Genomic DNA, 16110 nt, shown 5'->3' with positions numbered 1-16110 from the left:
TTAAAGTCTACGGAAAGACAGAACTTTAAAATTGCCTAGTTTTAATATAAATGGAAATTTGCTCCCCTATTGAAGTGTTCTATTACACAATTATTTTATATGGATTATGGTTAAAATAGACTCATTTACTAGTGGTTTCTGAGTATTTCAGCATAGTCTTGATAAAATTTAGAGTTGACTGGTAGATATTTTGGAGTGCCATTTAGTATGGGGGGAAAGTGTACATTTTTAAATCTTCAGTATAATCTAAATGATGTTATTTCAGATATTCAGAATCATAATAAATTTTAGGAAGATAAGTCCTAAATATTAATAGCCAAGATACCAAATAATTTATTGTCTTAAAATATTTGAAATTTTTTTTTAAAAGAAAAGTAAACATAACCTTTATGTCGAAGAGAAACTCTCTCATCTATTTCTGGATTTCATAGTCAAGACAGTATAAGATAGTAGATAACTAGTTTTATTTGAACATTCCATTCTCTACCAACAGATAAATGTAATTTAGACTGCTATATGAAATAAGTTGAAAGTCAAAAAGTAAATCATGTTGGGGATCTACATAATTAATAACTTTTTTGGCAGTTTTCATGTGAATTAAAAAGAAAATCTGTCCTAACTGTATGGATAGAATATGACAACCATAGATTTTTTAAAAGATACAGTTGTATAGATATAAACAGATAAATGGCATGGTTGGCATGTTCTTTAATTTGGGGCTTTGTTTACACTTCTGAGATTAACTGTTAATAATTTCTTGGCAATGAGCACTGCTGCCTTTTTAAATCATTAATGCCAGTCTTTAAATGATAATATAAGTTTCAGGATTATATTTAAATTTCTCGTATATCAGTTTTTCATCTAGGGGGTATTCTCTGCCAGTATTTTTATGTACAGAAAAGATCCTTTTTTAAAGACATTTATTGGGATCTTAAATTTAAAATAAATTATCCTTCACAACTTTTTAAAATGAACATCCTAATTATGCTTCCCTGTTCACTCAACAGGCAAGACTTTATTCATTACACCTAAGAAATTTTTTACCCTGTTTATCAATCTATATAGGATTCTAGGAATCATCCTAGCTTTTGTATGCCAAGTAGTTCTAGATTCCATTCATGTCGATGTAATATTGCTTGATAAAAATGCCAAATTCCTTATATCTAAACTACTTTCTCCCTCCTCCAGCCATATCTCCCTCTCTCTCTGTTCCACAACTCTCCCCTCTCCCCACCCTCCTATCCCTCCCTCTCTCCTCCTCCCCCTCCCCCTCCCTCTGTCTCCCCCGCCCCATTTCTCTAGAAATTAGTGCTGGCTCTTATTCTTACAAATGTTAATAGATATTGGTAAATCAAGGGGCTTATGTAAATGCTAAGAAATGTTTGTGAAGACCTTTCCTCTCTGATTTATGATGGTTTACCATGTTCATTTCAAATGTTTTATTGAGCATCTGATTTTTGTCAGCACTGTGTACATCGGATGAGGAATATTGTGGAATAGACTTTACATTCACAAGAATTGGTAGTGTTTGTTAAACCAATGCAACCATTCAAAATAGAGGCAGAGTAACAGTGTAACAAATAATTTCCTTTGTTTGACCTGCCTGCACAAGTAGGAGGGGTGAAGGAGTTGATTATTCTGATTGATAGTAAAGAGAAAATTTATATATAAAAACTGGTTTCAAATGTATGAAAGTATGTTAAGCCATTAAGACAATTGCTTAAAGGTTTCAGGTACTAATATATACACTGAGATACTTTTGTGTGTTTATATATTTGTGTGTTTCACAAAAGCTAATGCTAACAAACAGAGGTAAAGGATTGTTTTAAATGTAGAGTTTATGATCTGTTGGCAGATCTGATCAGGTCTAATCAGGTATTTGAGCAAAAGTTTCCTATCTCCAGTAGAAGTACTATAACTTGAGAGCTAAAAGGAACTTGAAAGATTTTATCTAATCTCACGTATTATTTTAGGCAATATCTGTGAATATCATAAATTCTCAAGAATTTTTGTCTATTTCAGCTCAAGAATTATACTCAGGCAGTGCTTTAATAACTATGATGACCTTAGAAGAGATGTCATTTAATTTAGAAAATAAGTAGGCTTTAAAAAATGATCCACATTAGAACCCCAACTCAGTTTGCTAGCAATGCTTCCCTGACAGACCATAGACTTTTGTAAGGTATTTAAACTGATATGCGTGCAGTGTGAAAATATTCTAAAATGCAAATTAGAAGACTAATTTTTAAAAGCACTTAAAACATAGAATTAAGATTTAGAATATACATCCATTTAGAATCAAATAATCTATGTTCATAATGTGAACATGTAGAATTAAAGCATTACTTGTTTCATAATCTTATCAGGAAAGGAGAAGAAAAGAATATTTTAATAATGTTCTATTAAATGTTTTTTGAATATTTAAAATATTCTGATGGTAAGGTTGCCAAAGTAGTTTTGAATTCATAAAAATTATACTACAGTAATGTGGGATATGTTTACATCTCTTATTTTATTGTAATTATTTTGTAGTTCAGGTGAATTTGCATTTAAGTCACTTAGAGTAAATACATTATGGTAAATACTTGTTGGAATAAACATCTTTAACATAACAAGACATAATTTATGCCACAGCTTTTATGTTAGCTGCCACATCAACAAAGTAACTATATTGACATTGCTTACTTCCCACATTTGCTTCAGCTATCCAATCACAATTTCTGCAAGCATTTTTTGTGTGTTTCCTCCAAGTAAAATAGCTACATTATTAAAACCCACTGGATTAACTTTATCAAACATTGGAATGACTGATCTGTTGGCAAAGATTTATTGGTGCCTCAGTGTGATCACAACACAGGTTGTAACAACCATTTTATAAAATTCTTTGAGAATTGTGTAGAGACAAAGGAATTTACATAATAAAATATTTTGAAGGCTAACTGCTCATAGGTAATTTCAGCAATTTTGCAAAGAGCCCATGAAATTAATCTCTAAATAGTATTTTTGGGAGTTCGACTTGCTTTACAATGTCTGCATCTATTATCAACACAATATTTTATTATATACAGACTTCATTTTTAGTAGCAATTACTACAATAAGCCTTTCAATATTATCAAAAACAATTTCCTATTTCAGCCAGAAATTAGACATTTTATTCTCATAATCTTGGTGAAATTCTCATGGGTAGACACCAAACTGTTATTTCTGTTTCCATATCCAAATTTGCTGCTATTTATTTGTATGTTTTTTTTTTTTACAGCAGTTTACTGTTGATTTCTAAAGTTTTGTAGTTTTTATTTTAGTAATTCAAGTTAAATGGGCAGCCAGAAGTAGTATCTACTGGGATGCAGTTCATCAACGTTGACTAGATATGGTTCATCGCATAAATAAATCAATTTTTAATTTACAAAGTGAAAGGTATTAGCAGTATTGCAAGTTAAAGACTACAATTTTAGGAGGAATTTCTAATACTTAACTTCCTAAAACCTTTTAAAATTTCAAATACAAGAATGAAAATGTTTGAAAATCTTGTGCTCATAAGTTTCAGTTAAACTGTAGAATTTTCTTATCTATTGTGTAAATGATATAGAAAATATTTTTCTATGGACAAAAGATTGAAATGGTTAACTTTTACTTCATTGTTTAAAAAGGAAAAAGTGATATTTGTATGTCTTTCATGCTGTAAAGAAAATGAATGTATCTTTCAGATGTTACTAGAATTATGGCTTGAATCTAAGGATACTCTTTGTTTAAAAAAAGTCATGAGGGATTGAAAAGGAAAGGAGTATATTCCACTTCATTATACAAAATGCAGTTTTAGAAGCAAAATATAATTTCATCATAAACGAGCAATCATTATTGAAACATTTCAAATGTAATGTACATTCTTTTTATCTTTCTTTTAGCTCTAGAATAGGAAATTTCAAGAAAATTTGTGCATACTGTTTTTTAGTGTAATGTAACTGAATTCTAGACTTCTCCGGAGTGTAGAACATTGTTTTTGTGTGAAGGTAAACATTCTGCTGAATGTGTTTACCATGAATTAAAGTTCTCAGGCTTTGTCACTGTGGCAGCCACAAATGAGGACATCATTGTGAGAGTGTGACTTTGGTGAAGCTAGAAAACCATGCCTAATAATTAACTGTCGTAAATATGTGCAGAGGCCCCTGACAGATACTTTTGCCTTTTTATTCTCATTGTCTTAGATAAGTATAAATTTGACTTGTAGCATTGGTGTCTTATATACTTAAGGGTTTATTAATTCAACTGAACAAAACAACTGAAAAAATACCCTACATTTTAAACCAAAATCTTTCTGTGTGATTAATTTTATCAACATTTTCTTAAAGGTAATATATATTATTTATTGCTCATTAAACTTGACTCAATGGGACCTTCATTATTTTGACACCTGCTTCCATCCCTCCAACTTGTAAAAATCATTAATTTCCCTTTACAGTAGTGTTGTGAAGTAAGCAACCTAAACAACTATTAGGTGATATTTTCCTTCATTAACTTTTGTTAACAGTTGTTAAAAGTTAAATATCGGAGCCCCCTCAGTCCTGAGAGTTCCCAAAATTTAGCAAATATTATTTGTGATAACCTTAACTAAAATGTCACATTGCTATATGAATGATCACCATGAAGCCATCAAGGAGGCTCAGCCCTGCTTATAATCTTAGACCGAAATAGGTGCTGATTTGTGGTTTCCCCAAATTCATTGTAGTCACAATTGAGCCCATTTTACCTTTTATTTAAAAGATGCTTTTTAATTTTTACTCCTCAATTGTAGTGTTCCAGTTATTTGCCTTTCTTGGCAAGAAAATTTCAACCCAATTCTGGGATTCTTTGGCCCCTTGTCTTTTCCTACCCCTTCAGTAAGTTGACAAAATTATTTATTCTTATATTCTATAGAATAGGTCAAATTTCTATGCTGAAATTGATTCCTTGAATTTCAAATAGTAGCACTTTATTTCATGCTTACTACTGACTTAATTTATACATTTTAAAATATCCTAGGAGTTTTGTAAATATGGAAAAAATTTAATGGATTAGTATATAGAGCCCATTGGATTGGACCCAAGTTTAAGTGCTTTACAATGATCTCTAGATAATTTGGTATTTAAAAGGTAACTTGTGTGATTTTAGCTTTGCCACTTTTCTGTAATTTATTTAGTACAATAAAGGCTACTCAGTTGACTGAATTGCTGGACTCAGTTCTGTCAGCTGGCTTAAACCAAGTTTTGTTTTACTATAATTTCTGCTATGCATTTTTGTATATTACATAAACACTTGGAAATCCATTTGTTTAGTTTTGAGTTGTACCTAGGGGTTAAGTCAATACTGCACCACAAGTAAGTTGAAGGGGGCAAAGTCCTGACACTTTAGATACACATGAAAGGGCAGGATTTAAGAGACTAAAAACAGTTTACATTAAGCTGTTTTCATTTTCTATCATTAGAATATATATGCTTAAAAAATTAAAACTGTCCAACCCAGTGTTCCTACAGCATCAGGACATTGCAGTTACAATCCATATTGCAATTTTTTCCAATAAGAAAAGCTAGTCTTTATTTTCTACAGTTGTAGGTTTAATTTTAGGATGTATAGTTTACTATATACTCATCGATGATATTTTTTAAGTAGTTTAAAAATTTCTGTGTAGAGGGTGTTATAATTTGGGATTTTTTTTTTTTATCTGTAACAGGTGCTATATGTAAATATGAAGGGCAAAAAGTCACTTAAAAGTCTAGTTTATTTCCTAATTATAGTTTTAACATTTCTGCTGCCATTTCACATTTCACTGTACTGAACTAGTAGCAAATGGAATTAGCCCCCTAATTTTTTTAAACTAACTCTCTTCCCCCATTTCACAAAAATATATTTCCACAGGGTTTGTTTCCTAATTAAGAGGCGAAGAAGCTTAGGTTTCATTTAAAATGTGTAAGCTTGAATTTGGTCAACACTGGATAATTTGAAATCATTACTATGCATTTGTCACTGCAGCTTAATATATGCTTGAAAGGCCTTGTGTATTTATTTGTCTTAATGTCAGTGAAAAATTAAAATTCCTGCAATTCATGTAGAAAATATCTATGAATACTAACAGTAAACAGGATAAAAATGCTGATTTGCATTAAAACTGTTTTAGTCCTAAGAGCAATTTATGTTATGTGAAATGCTATGACATGTATTTTTTGGCCATATTTCATTTTGAGCAATAGTTGTTTAGGCACAAACGTGAAAAAATTCTAGCTGTGACTTTTAATTGTTCAATCGCTAAATAAAGATGTGCTTTAGTAATTTAAAGTATAGGAGTTTTGAAGATTATTGTATGAGTTTATTGTCCTGGGCTTTTCTAACAGTGGTTATATTCATTAATGGGTGATCAGAAGGAACTAGGAGAATGCTAAGTACAACATTTATTTCTAGAATTACTAGCTCACATAGTGGCTGTATTGGGGGGAGGGGAGAGGGTAAATAAGGAACTAAAAGTTTAGAAGAATAAAGAATGTCTGATGATCTCCCAGCAGCAACCTCTGCTGTGGTATTCCCAATATAAGACCTTGTCAGTCAAACTAAAGGCCCTTTCTCTTCCTGAAGTCAGCTTGCTTTATATCATTCCCAAGTGCAGTTAGGTATGCCATTTTTTCATCTGAAAAAATTTATTAGAGAAAATATTATTTAAATAATTTTATATCTAAAAATAAATTACACCAAAAGGCAAAAATATTTATGATTCTGCCATGATTGTTCTTATGTATAAGATAATAAAAATTTAAACAGTTCAAGGAAGATCTAAGAGGAGTTCCACATGCTCCACCCTTGAAAATAGTCCCCCTCAAATATCAATGATAACCTCTGTTAAATTTCTTGTATTTTCTTCTGTGTGCATGCATTTGTGTCTACATACACATTTTGTTAATGTCCAGGAGATTGTACAATATATTCTGCAGCTTGCTTTATCATCTCAGAAGTATTTCCATATCAGCATATTCAGGTCTACCTTATTTTTTTTAAGTAAGTGCATTGTAGTCTATCATAGATATACCATAATTTAAATTCTTGATGGACACTTAGCTTGTTTCTACTTGATACTGCTGTACTAACTGCTGCAATGAACATTCTTATGCAAATATTTTCATTAATCATTGCAAATATATGCATAAGGTAAATTTCTAGCAGTGGGATGGCTAATTTATAGGGCGCCTACATTTTTAAATTTTAATAAGTACTGTCTAATTGTTTTCAGAAGATTATACCAGTTTATGCTTCCAACAAAAGCATATGAGAATGTCTCCCTGCATTCTTATTAGAACTAATATCAATTATTTTGCTCATCTCATAAATGAAATATTTTATTTTTATGTATTTCTTCTGTAAAGTTAAGTAGATTTTTATCTTTATCAATCCCTTGTATTTTCTAAATTTCATATTGATATTTTTATATCAAGTTTAATGGTTTTTTCAGAAATTAATCATTTGACAGTCATGTTGAAAAATTTTTTCTTGTGTTCTTTGACCATTTTTGAGAGCTGAGGGGTATGATGACATTTTTAATACTTTTAAGCAAATATGTCAATCTCCTTAATGACTTCTGAGTTTGGGATATACCTGCAAAAGCTTTTCCTAATTCCTATTAACTCTAGTTCCTATTATTCTTTCGGTAACTAAAGCTTTCTTAATCACCATCCAAATAACCTACTCAATAGACTGGCATTCTTTCTACTCGTGTTCTCCCCCTTGCCATCACTGACTGCTCTCAATTATAATGGAGCTCTTCTAGTTCCATCAGTTAGGTTGTAAGCTTACTAAAATCGCTTGTTTATTTACTAACCTATGCATGCAAATTTATTTACATTTACATTTAATTATAACAAGCCGTGAAAATGTGAGTGTGAAAAGAAAGGGTAAGATTTTCACCAAAGCCTTATAAAAGTGTCATTAAAACATTAAGTTCTTTAAAACTTTATTAAAAATAGGTATGAGGAAGACAACTGAGAAACTAAGAAAAAAAGATAGATGATATACTTGAGAGACAGACAAAAGTAGATAATACACTTGGGGTTTGTTTTTTGCAACAAAGACTAAAGTGTTATAATCGGGTCAAACCCACAGTAAAAAGCCTTGCCCTAAATAAAAAAGAATCACAAATGAATATGCACTTACATATCTCAAGCAAAAACAAAGTGTAAGTTTTATTTCTCCTTTAAATGGTTTTTCATTTAACCAACCATTCTGATCCCATCAGATATGTGGGTTCCTACCGTAACTTATGTAATAATTCCTCTTAAATAGTTAGACAGTTTTTAAATTTTGGCTATTAAAAATGATGATACAAGATGGCCATGGGAATGGGAGCATGGCATAGGGAATGTAGTTAGCATTAATATATTGACTAGGTGGAAAATCAAAGGAGAGAAGGAATAATTAGGGGTATCATTTTATAAACTATATAATAATGTCTAACCAATGTACTGTATACTTTAATCAAATAAATTTTTTTTAAAAGATGCTATAGTTAGACTTTTATATATTCCCTTTTAAACTATGCTTGTATGTATAGGTCAACTATATATAAAATTTCCCCCAACTTTGTATTATAAAAGTGTTCCAACAGAAAGTATTGAACAGAGAATATCTATATGCCCATTCCCTAGGTTCTACAATCAATACCCAGCTATATTTGCTTTATCACATTAATGTTCATCTACTAAGCCTCTCTCCATCAATCTATCTTTTTTATGCATTTCATAAAATGATGTTACCAACATCTATACACTTCACTCCTGAGCACTTCAGCATGCATATCATTTTTTGACAAAATTTTTATCAGTAAAATAAGCAAATATTAAGCCTACCATTCAGTAAGTTTTAACAAATGTATATATCCATGTAACTCAAACCCCTACATAAGGATTGGATGTGGAACATTAACATCACTCCAGAAAGCTTCCTTTCACCTTCCCAGTCCATCACTACCCTCACCGTTCCTCCCTTTATTAGTTTCCTAGGGCTACTATAACAATTTGCCACAAATGAGGTGGCTTAAAAAAACAGAAATGTGTTGTTTCATAGTTAGGGAGTCCAGAAATCCAAAATCAAAGTGTTGATGGGGGCATGCTCCCTATGAGGGTGCTAACGAAAGATCTATTCATATGTCTCGCCCAGCTTCTAATTGCCTCAGACCTTCCTTGGCTTTTAGACATCACTCCAATCCTCCATCTTCATATGATATTTTCCCTGTATGACTGCATCTTTATGTGACTATCGTCATACAAAGAAACCAGCCATATTGAATTAGGGGCCCACACTACTCCAGTATGACCTTATCTTAACTAATTATATCTACAATGACCCTATTTCCAGATAAGGTCACATTCTCAAGTACTGAGTGTTCGAACTTTAACATTTCCTTTGTGGGGATGGACACAGTCCGACCCTTAATATTACCAGAGACATTCAGTATTTCTTACACTGTAGATTAGATTAGCCTGTCCTAGAATTTTGTGTAAATTGAATGAATACACATACATACACAAACTTGTTTAATCAGAAAGTTTGAGATTCATCAGTTTATTGGTAAGTAGTCCATTTTATTAATATAACAATTTGTTTATCAGTGTTTTTTTAATGGGTAGCTGGGCTTTGAGGTATTCTCAGTTTGGAGGGGTATTACCAATAAAAATGCTATGAACATTCCTGTACAAATCTGTTTGTGGGCACACGATTTCATTTCTCTTGAATAAATACCTAGGAGTGGAATGCTGGTCCATTAAGTATGTTTTAAATTTTGATTGATATGCAAAATTGGCTTCCAAAAATATGTATCACTTTACAATCTCATCAATAATATGTGTGTATCTCCACTCCTGCTGGATACTATGACTTTTAAATTTTCTCATATGTAATAAGAAGTATACATTAAATATGATTAGTGAGATCGAATATTTTTATGTGTTTACTGGCCATGTTTTTTTTTGGTTTGGTTTGGTTTGGTTTGGTTTGTTTTTGGGGGTCTTTTTTGGTGAATTGCTCACTCAGGTCCTTTTTTTTTTTAACTTAGTCTATTTAAACAAAAAAAAATTATTTGAACTTCTGCTTCTGACCATGAGGGAGTAACAGGGCTCAGAATCATCCTCCTGTTGTAAACAACTGGATATTTCAACAAAATATAGGAACAAAACAGAACAAGACTATAATCCCTAAGAAAAGAGAAATAAGTGAGGTGAGCCTTTCCATAAGCTGCCAGGTTTTCTATGTGGAGACAATTTATAAACTGGTGCAGAAATATGGAACCCAAATAGGATTAGTAATCCTGATACTTTGGGAGACAGATATCAGAGGTTTATGAAGTTGGGGCTGTTAGAAGATATGAAGGAAAGTTCCAGAGAAGGAATCTATATAGAGAAAGATTTATAGAAATTTGCATAAAAGTCACCTTGAGTCCTAGACTGAATATTAATTTTGGCATAGGGTGAAATCCCACGAGGCCTGACAAAAACTTTTGAGTAAAGATAGTTACCAAGTTGTAACACGAATATTCCCAGAACTGGCCGCAATGATAGGAATAATTTAAGTTTTTTTCAAGCAAGTGGAGAAGCCTCCTTAAAAACACAGGGCATACAGTAAAATCCTAAGAAAGGCCAAACTTTAGAAGTGAAGATAACCAAGCTGTAGAATAAAGGCCTCATCTAAGAGATCTTAAAACAAGCCTCAAAATGATCACTAGTTAACCACTTGATGGATAACAACCCACTTAAAAATGCCAACAAAATAAAATTAATCATATCTAGCAGCCAAACAAAAATTACTATAGGTAGAAAGAAGCAAGGAAATATGACCCATAGGACAAAAATTATTTAATAGAAAGTCTCAGAAATGGCAAAAGTGATGAAATTAGAAGAAAAATGAAACATTATAAGTAAGATTGATATGCCCAAGTAGATGTAGAGGAAAACATTAAAATAAGAATATTTTTTAAAAGAACCAAATGAAGTCTTATGGGAGTGATGTAGCAGAAAGTTCCAGGAATTCGTCCTCCCAACTAAACAATTTAATAGCTAGCAGCAGCTGGAGTAACTATTTTGGAACATTGAATCTTAGTTGGAAATTTTGCAGCATCCAGGAGATACTTTATGAAGAGACTGTAAATTTTGGTGAATTTCAGCCTTTCACATGGTAGCAACTATCATCCCCCATACCTGTGGCAGGCAACAGTTGGATGGCTACCCATAGTCATGATATGGCTTCCTGGTGCCAGAGTGGGCAATAAGGACCTTGTCTTCCAAATATGGAGACTGTGGTTTCTAATTGATAATTGTTGCTTTTGATCACTGAGAGGCCAAGACAGAAACAGGTGGGTATTCTCTATGGGCTGAGCTGCTTCCAGGGAATTAAAAAAAGGGAGGATTTGTTTCCCGCTCCTCTCTCCTGGGAGCCAGATATTTAAGCAAATATTTGTCAGGGTACTGACTGACTCCAGAGATAACAAAAACTTCAGTGACCACACATGAAAAGGAACACACACTTAGTAAAAATATTTTGGAAAATTCACAAACAGCTCCAGACTTCAAGAAGCAAGACTCAGTAATTCATTTTCAGAGTTAGCACAATATAATACTCAAAATGTCCTTTTCAACAAAAATAAAATAACAAAATTACAAAGAAACAAAAGTATGTCTTGTTCACAGGGAAAAAAATAAGAATTTGACAGAAATCATTCCTATGGGAGCCCAGATTATTGGAATTATTAGTCAAAGATGTTAAACCAACTGTCTTAGATATATTCAATGAGCTAATGGAAACCATGGACAGGAACTGAAGGAAACCAGGAAAATGATGTATGAACAAAATGAGAACAGAAAGCATCCAAACAAAATCTGGAATTGCAAAGTGAAATAACTAAACCTAAAAATTCACTAAAGGAGTTCAATAACAGGTTTCAGTAGACAGAGAAAGGATCAGCAAACTTGAAGATAAGACTATTGAAATTATTTAGTCTAAAAATGAGAAAAAAGAATGGGTGACAGGAGACAGAATCTCAGGGACCTGTGAGACACCACTAAACATATCAACATAAGCCTTATAGGAGTTTCAGATGAAGAAGAGAGCGAAAGGGGACAGATAATCTATCTGAAATGACAGCTGATAATTTTCCAAATATGAGGAAAGTCATAAATATACATGTGGAAGAAGCTCAACATACTTGATGTAGGATAAATTCAAAAAAGCCGCACACCGAGATACATTACAATCAAGTGTTGAATCCCAAAGACAGAGAATTTTGAAAGGAGCAACAGAGAAGCGACTCATCAGGTACAAGAATCTTCTATATGATTAACAGCTGATTTCTATTAAAAAGAATGGAAGCTATCAGGTTGTGGGATGACATTTAAGGTTCTGAAAGAAAAATGTACCAACCAAGATTTACATATCTGACAAAAAGTGTCCTTCAAGAATAAAAGAGAAACTAAGACATTTCCCAATAAAGAAAAGCTGAGGGAGTTTAGTACCAGTAAATCAATCTAAAAATAAATGCTAAAGAGAGTACTTTGGGCTGAAATGAAAAGAAACTAGATGAAACATGAAGCCATGAGAAAAAGACCACTAATAAGGGTAAATATACTTTACATAGGTAAATTAAAAAGTCAGTATTGTACTTTCAGTATGGTTTGTAAAACTTCTTTTTCCTATTTGATACAGACAAATGAATAAACAATAATAATAAATCTGTTAATGGGCATACAATATACAAAGATGTAGTCTATAACAATAATAAAGTCAACATTACTAATTATTAGGCGAATGCAAATTAAAATTATAATGAGATACCACTTCGCACCCATTAGGGTGGATATTATCTGATTACCAGAAAATAAGTGTTAGTGCTGTTGTGGAGAAATTAGAACTCTGTGCAATGTGGGTAGAAATGTAAAATGGTGCACTATGGAAAACACTATGATAGTGCTTTGTGGCCTAATTCCCCACCAGAATGTTTGTTCTGGAAGGGCAGAGATGCTGTTTTGCTCATTGCTGTATCCCCAGTGCCTAAAATAGTGCCTGAAACACAGTAAACTCAATAAATATCTGGTGATCTTTATTAAATGCCAATAATGGAGATAAAATGGAATCCTAATAATACTCAATAAATCCAAACTTAGAAAAAAAAATTAGGCAGGCACATTTCCTTGTCTATTCTAAATTCTGATGTTCAATGGCAACCTTGGACATTCCTTTGCTTCTAGGTGCATCAATTTAATCTTTGCCTCTGTAGTCATATGGCCGTCTTCTCCCTGTTAATATCTCGTTTGTTTGTTTTTCCTCCCTGTTTATATCTACATTGTCTTTCCTCTGTGTATGTCTGTCTCTCCAAATTTTTCTTTCTTATAAGGACACCTGTCATATTGGATTAGAACCCACTCTAATGACCTCATCTTAATTTGATAACAGATGCGAAGACCCTATTGCCAAATAAGGTCACATTCACAGGGTTTAGAACCACGACATATCTTTTGAGGGCCACAATTCCCATAACAGTGTCCTACAGGACTCTGAGATTCTAGCCATTGTTCTTTGTTCTTTTCCTTTCTATTATTCACACTGAATAATCTCAGTTGACCTATCTGTAAGTTTATTTATTCTTTCTTCTGCCAGCTCAAATCTACTGTTGAGCCACTCTAGTGAATTCATTTGTTAGTGTATTTTTCAAATTTAGAATTATTTGCTTCTTTTTTATAATTATCTTTTTATTAGTATCCTCTATGTGGTGAGACATCATTCTCACACTTTCTTTTAGTTCTTTAGATATGGTTTCCTTTGGTTCTTTGAACTGTGAAAAATAATAAAATAAATGGATCCACTTCAAAATGGAGTCAGAGCTGCCATCCCAGAGGAACTGCCTTGCATGTCTTCTCCTCAAACTTTTGTAATGTTTAAATTGGGCAAAATAACTTTTGAACTGGGCCAAAGCAACATTGCATTCCAAACAACTGTTTGCAAAGCTAATGACAAAGCAGACATTCTTTAGAATAAGCACCACCATGTACAACTAAAGAATGTTTAGCTTACTCACACCTGTAGAAATTCTTTCCTTGACTTTTTAATACCAATAGAAATTCCTTCCTTCTATTCATGTAATTATTCCTCTTCCCTTTCATAAAACTCCTTGCCTTTACCCTCTAATTGGAACACTACTTGGGTTTCTGCTGAATCGGTGCTTTCAGAATAGCTATTCTTTTGGATCTCAAATAAATGCTTGTTGCCTCTCTTTTTGATCTTTTTAGGTTAACATATTTTACTTAAAATAGCTGATTTAAAATCTTTGTTTAATAAGTCTAATGGCTGGACTTCTTCAAGGACAGAACATTGCTTTTTGTCCTCTTTGTTTGTTTCATTTTTTTGTTGTTGAAAACTGAACATAATGTGACAACTCCGAAAATCAGATTCTTTCTCCAGAGGTTTGTTTTTCTTTATTTGTTTCATTACTTTCCTGAACTAGTGCTGTGACATCTTTTATTTTTCTTATCATGTGTGGCTACTGAGGGCTTTGTTCAGTTAGCTTAGTGATCACCTGATAACCAGACAAAGAGTTCCTTAAATGATTATAACTAATAAGTCTTCAATCTTTATGAAGGGGCTGTGTGTGTGTTTGTAGGTTGTGGCTTAGCTTTAACAATCTTCCAGGCACTTTACAACCCTTTGCTTAATTAGAGCTTCAAGGTTAGACAGGAGGTGAGACCTCAGGATGTTTTCAGATCTTTCCTGAACGTGTTCTTAGAACTGGGCAAGCATGTAGCCCTATGCATACAAGTGGCCTTCTAGATTCCTAGAAACATGTCGGAGCTTTTCAAAGACACCATATCAACATCTTGTTCCCCAGCTTTTCATTTTGAACTTTTTTTTATTAGCCTATTGTTTATACCACCTGTTATCCATTGCTTCAGGCATTCATAATGTTAAATAATTGCCCTTGTTTTCAGCAAACATCCCCCACCCCCCAAAAAAGGCTGTTTGCCCATAGTGAGCTCTGAGTCAGGTCAAATAAAGGCACCTCGTGCATGAGGTCTTCCGGTAACCAAGAGATACGCCTTATAGTAACAGTTCTTTGAGAATGAGGCTTTCAAAGAGCTCTGAGTCTCCTCTGCTTCCTTCTGTGGCTGCTAGGCTGCTAGGTTTTAAGGCTGCAGTGGAACTGGAGAAAGAGAAGTTAGAATAGGGTAAGATGCTACAAAACTCACTGCTCTTACTAAGAATCAGTTTTTCTTGAATAAGCACCCTCTGGATTGTTGCAAGCCTTTGGCTAATATCCAAAGTTCTGAAAAAGTTGATTCTGACTATTTTTTACAATTATTTGTGCCTTTTCTGGAGAGAGGACTTTTGGAGGTTCTTTACTCTTCTATTTTCATGAACTTCACTTAATGCATTACTTTTAGACACCTTGTTTTTCAACACATTCATCTGTATTTTGACTGACTTTTGGCTGTTGCCAGGAACAAAATCCACCCTCAAAGGATAAAGATTTGCTATCACTGAGAAAATTCAGAGCCCTGTGAAGTGGTTTTTGCCTAAATACGCAGATTCATCTCTTACCATGCTCCCAACTGCTTTCTCAGACATTAACAGCACTAAGAATGATCTATAAACTGCACATTCCCCATCATTGCATTTGACTCTCACAACTATACGTTCATTTTATAGATGAGGAAATTGAAAGTGTTTGAGTACCCTTTTAAAAGTTAAGTAACTAGTAAATGGAGGTATAGAGACTAGAACAGGTCTGTCTGACTCTATAGCCAAAGTCAATATTATTTGAGGTAAAGTATTTTTAAAGGAACAATACCAATTTATATGTTTGAAAATAATCGTTGTCATAACTTTAACCTGACCTCATATTTCTAAACCAAATTTTGGAAAATAGGAATTTAAAATATAAGATTCTCTCTTTAAAGGAGACTTGGGCTTGGGTTATTTTAAACAGAATTTTAGTTTAATATATATCTAAATTCAGATTTTTGTATTTGGTTTATGTAATAGTAAATGTAATCCTGTTATATACTGGAATAGGTATAGAAGCATAGATTTGGAAGAGGTCTCAGGAATCATCTGTT

Source organism: Pteropus medius, unplaced genomic scaffold, assembly GCF_902729225.1.
Source record: "Pteropus medius unplaced genomic scaffold, Ma_sr-lr_union100, whole genome shotgun sequence".
Lineage (NCBI taxonomy): Eukaryota > Metazoa > Chordata > Mammalia > Chiroptera > Pteropodidae > Pteropus > Pteropus medius.
The sequence above is the reverse complement of the archived record's forward strand: the minus strand, read 5'-3'. Positions refer to the sequence as shown.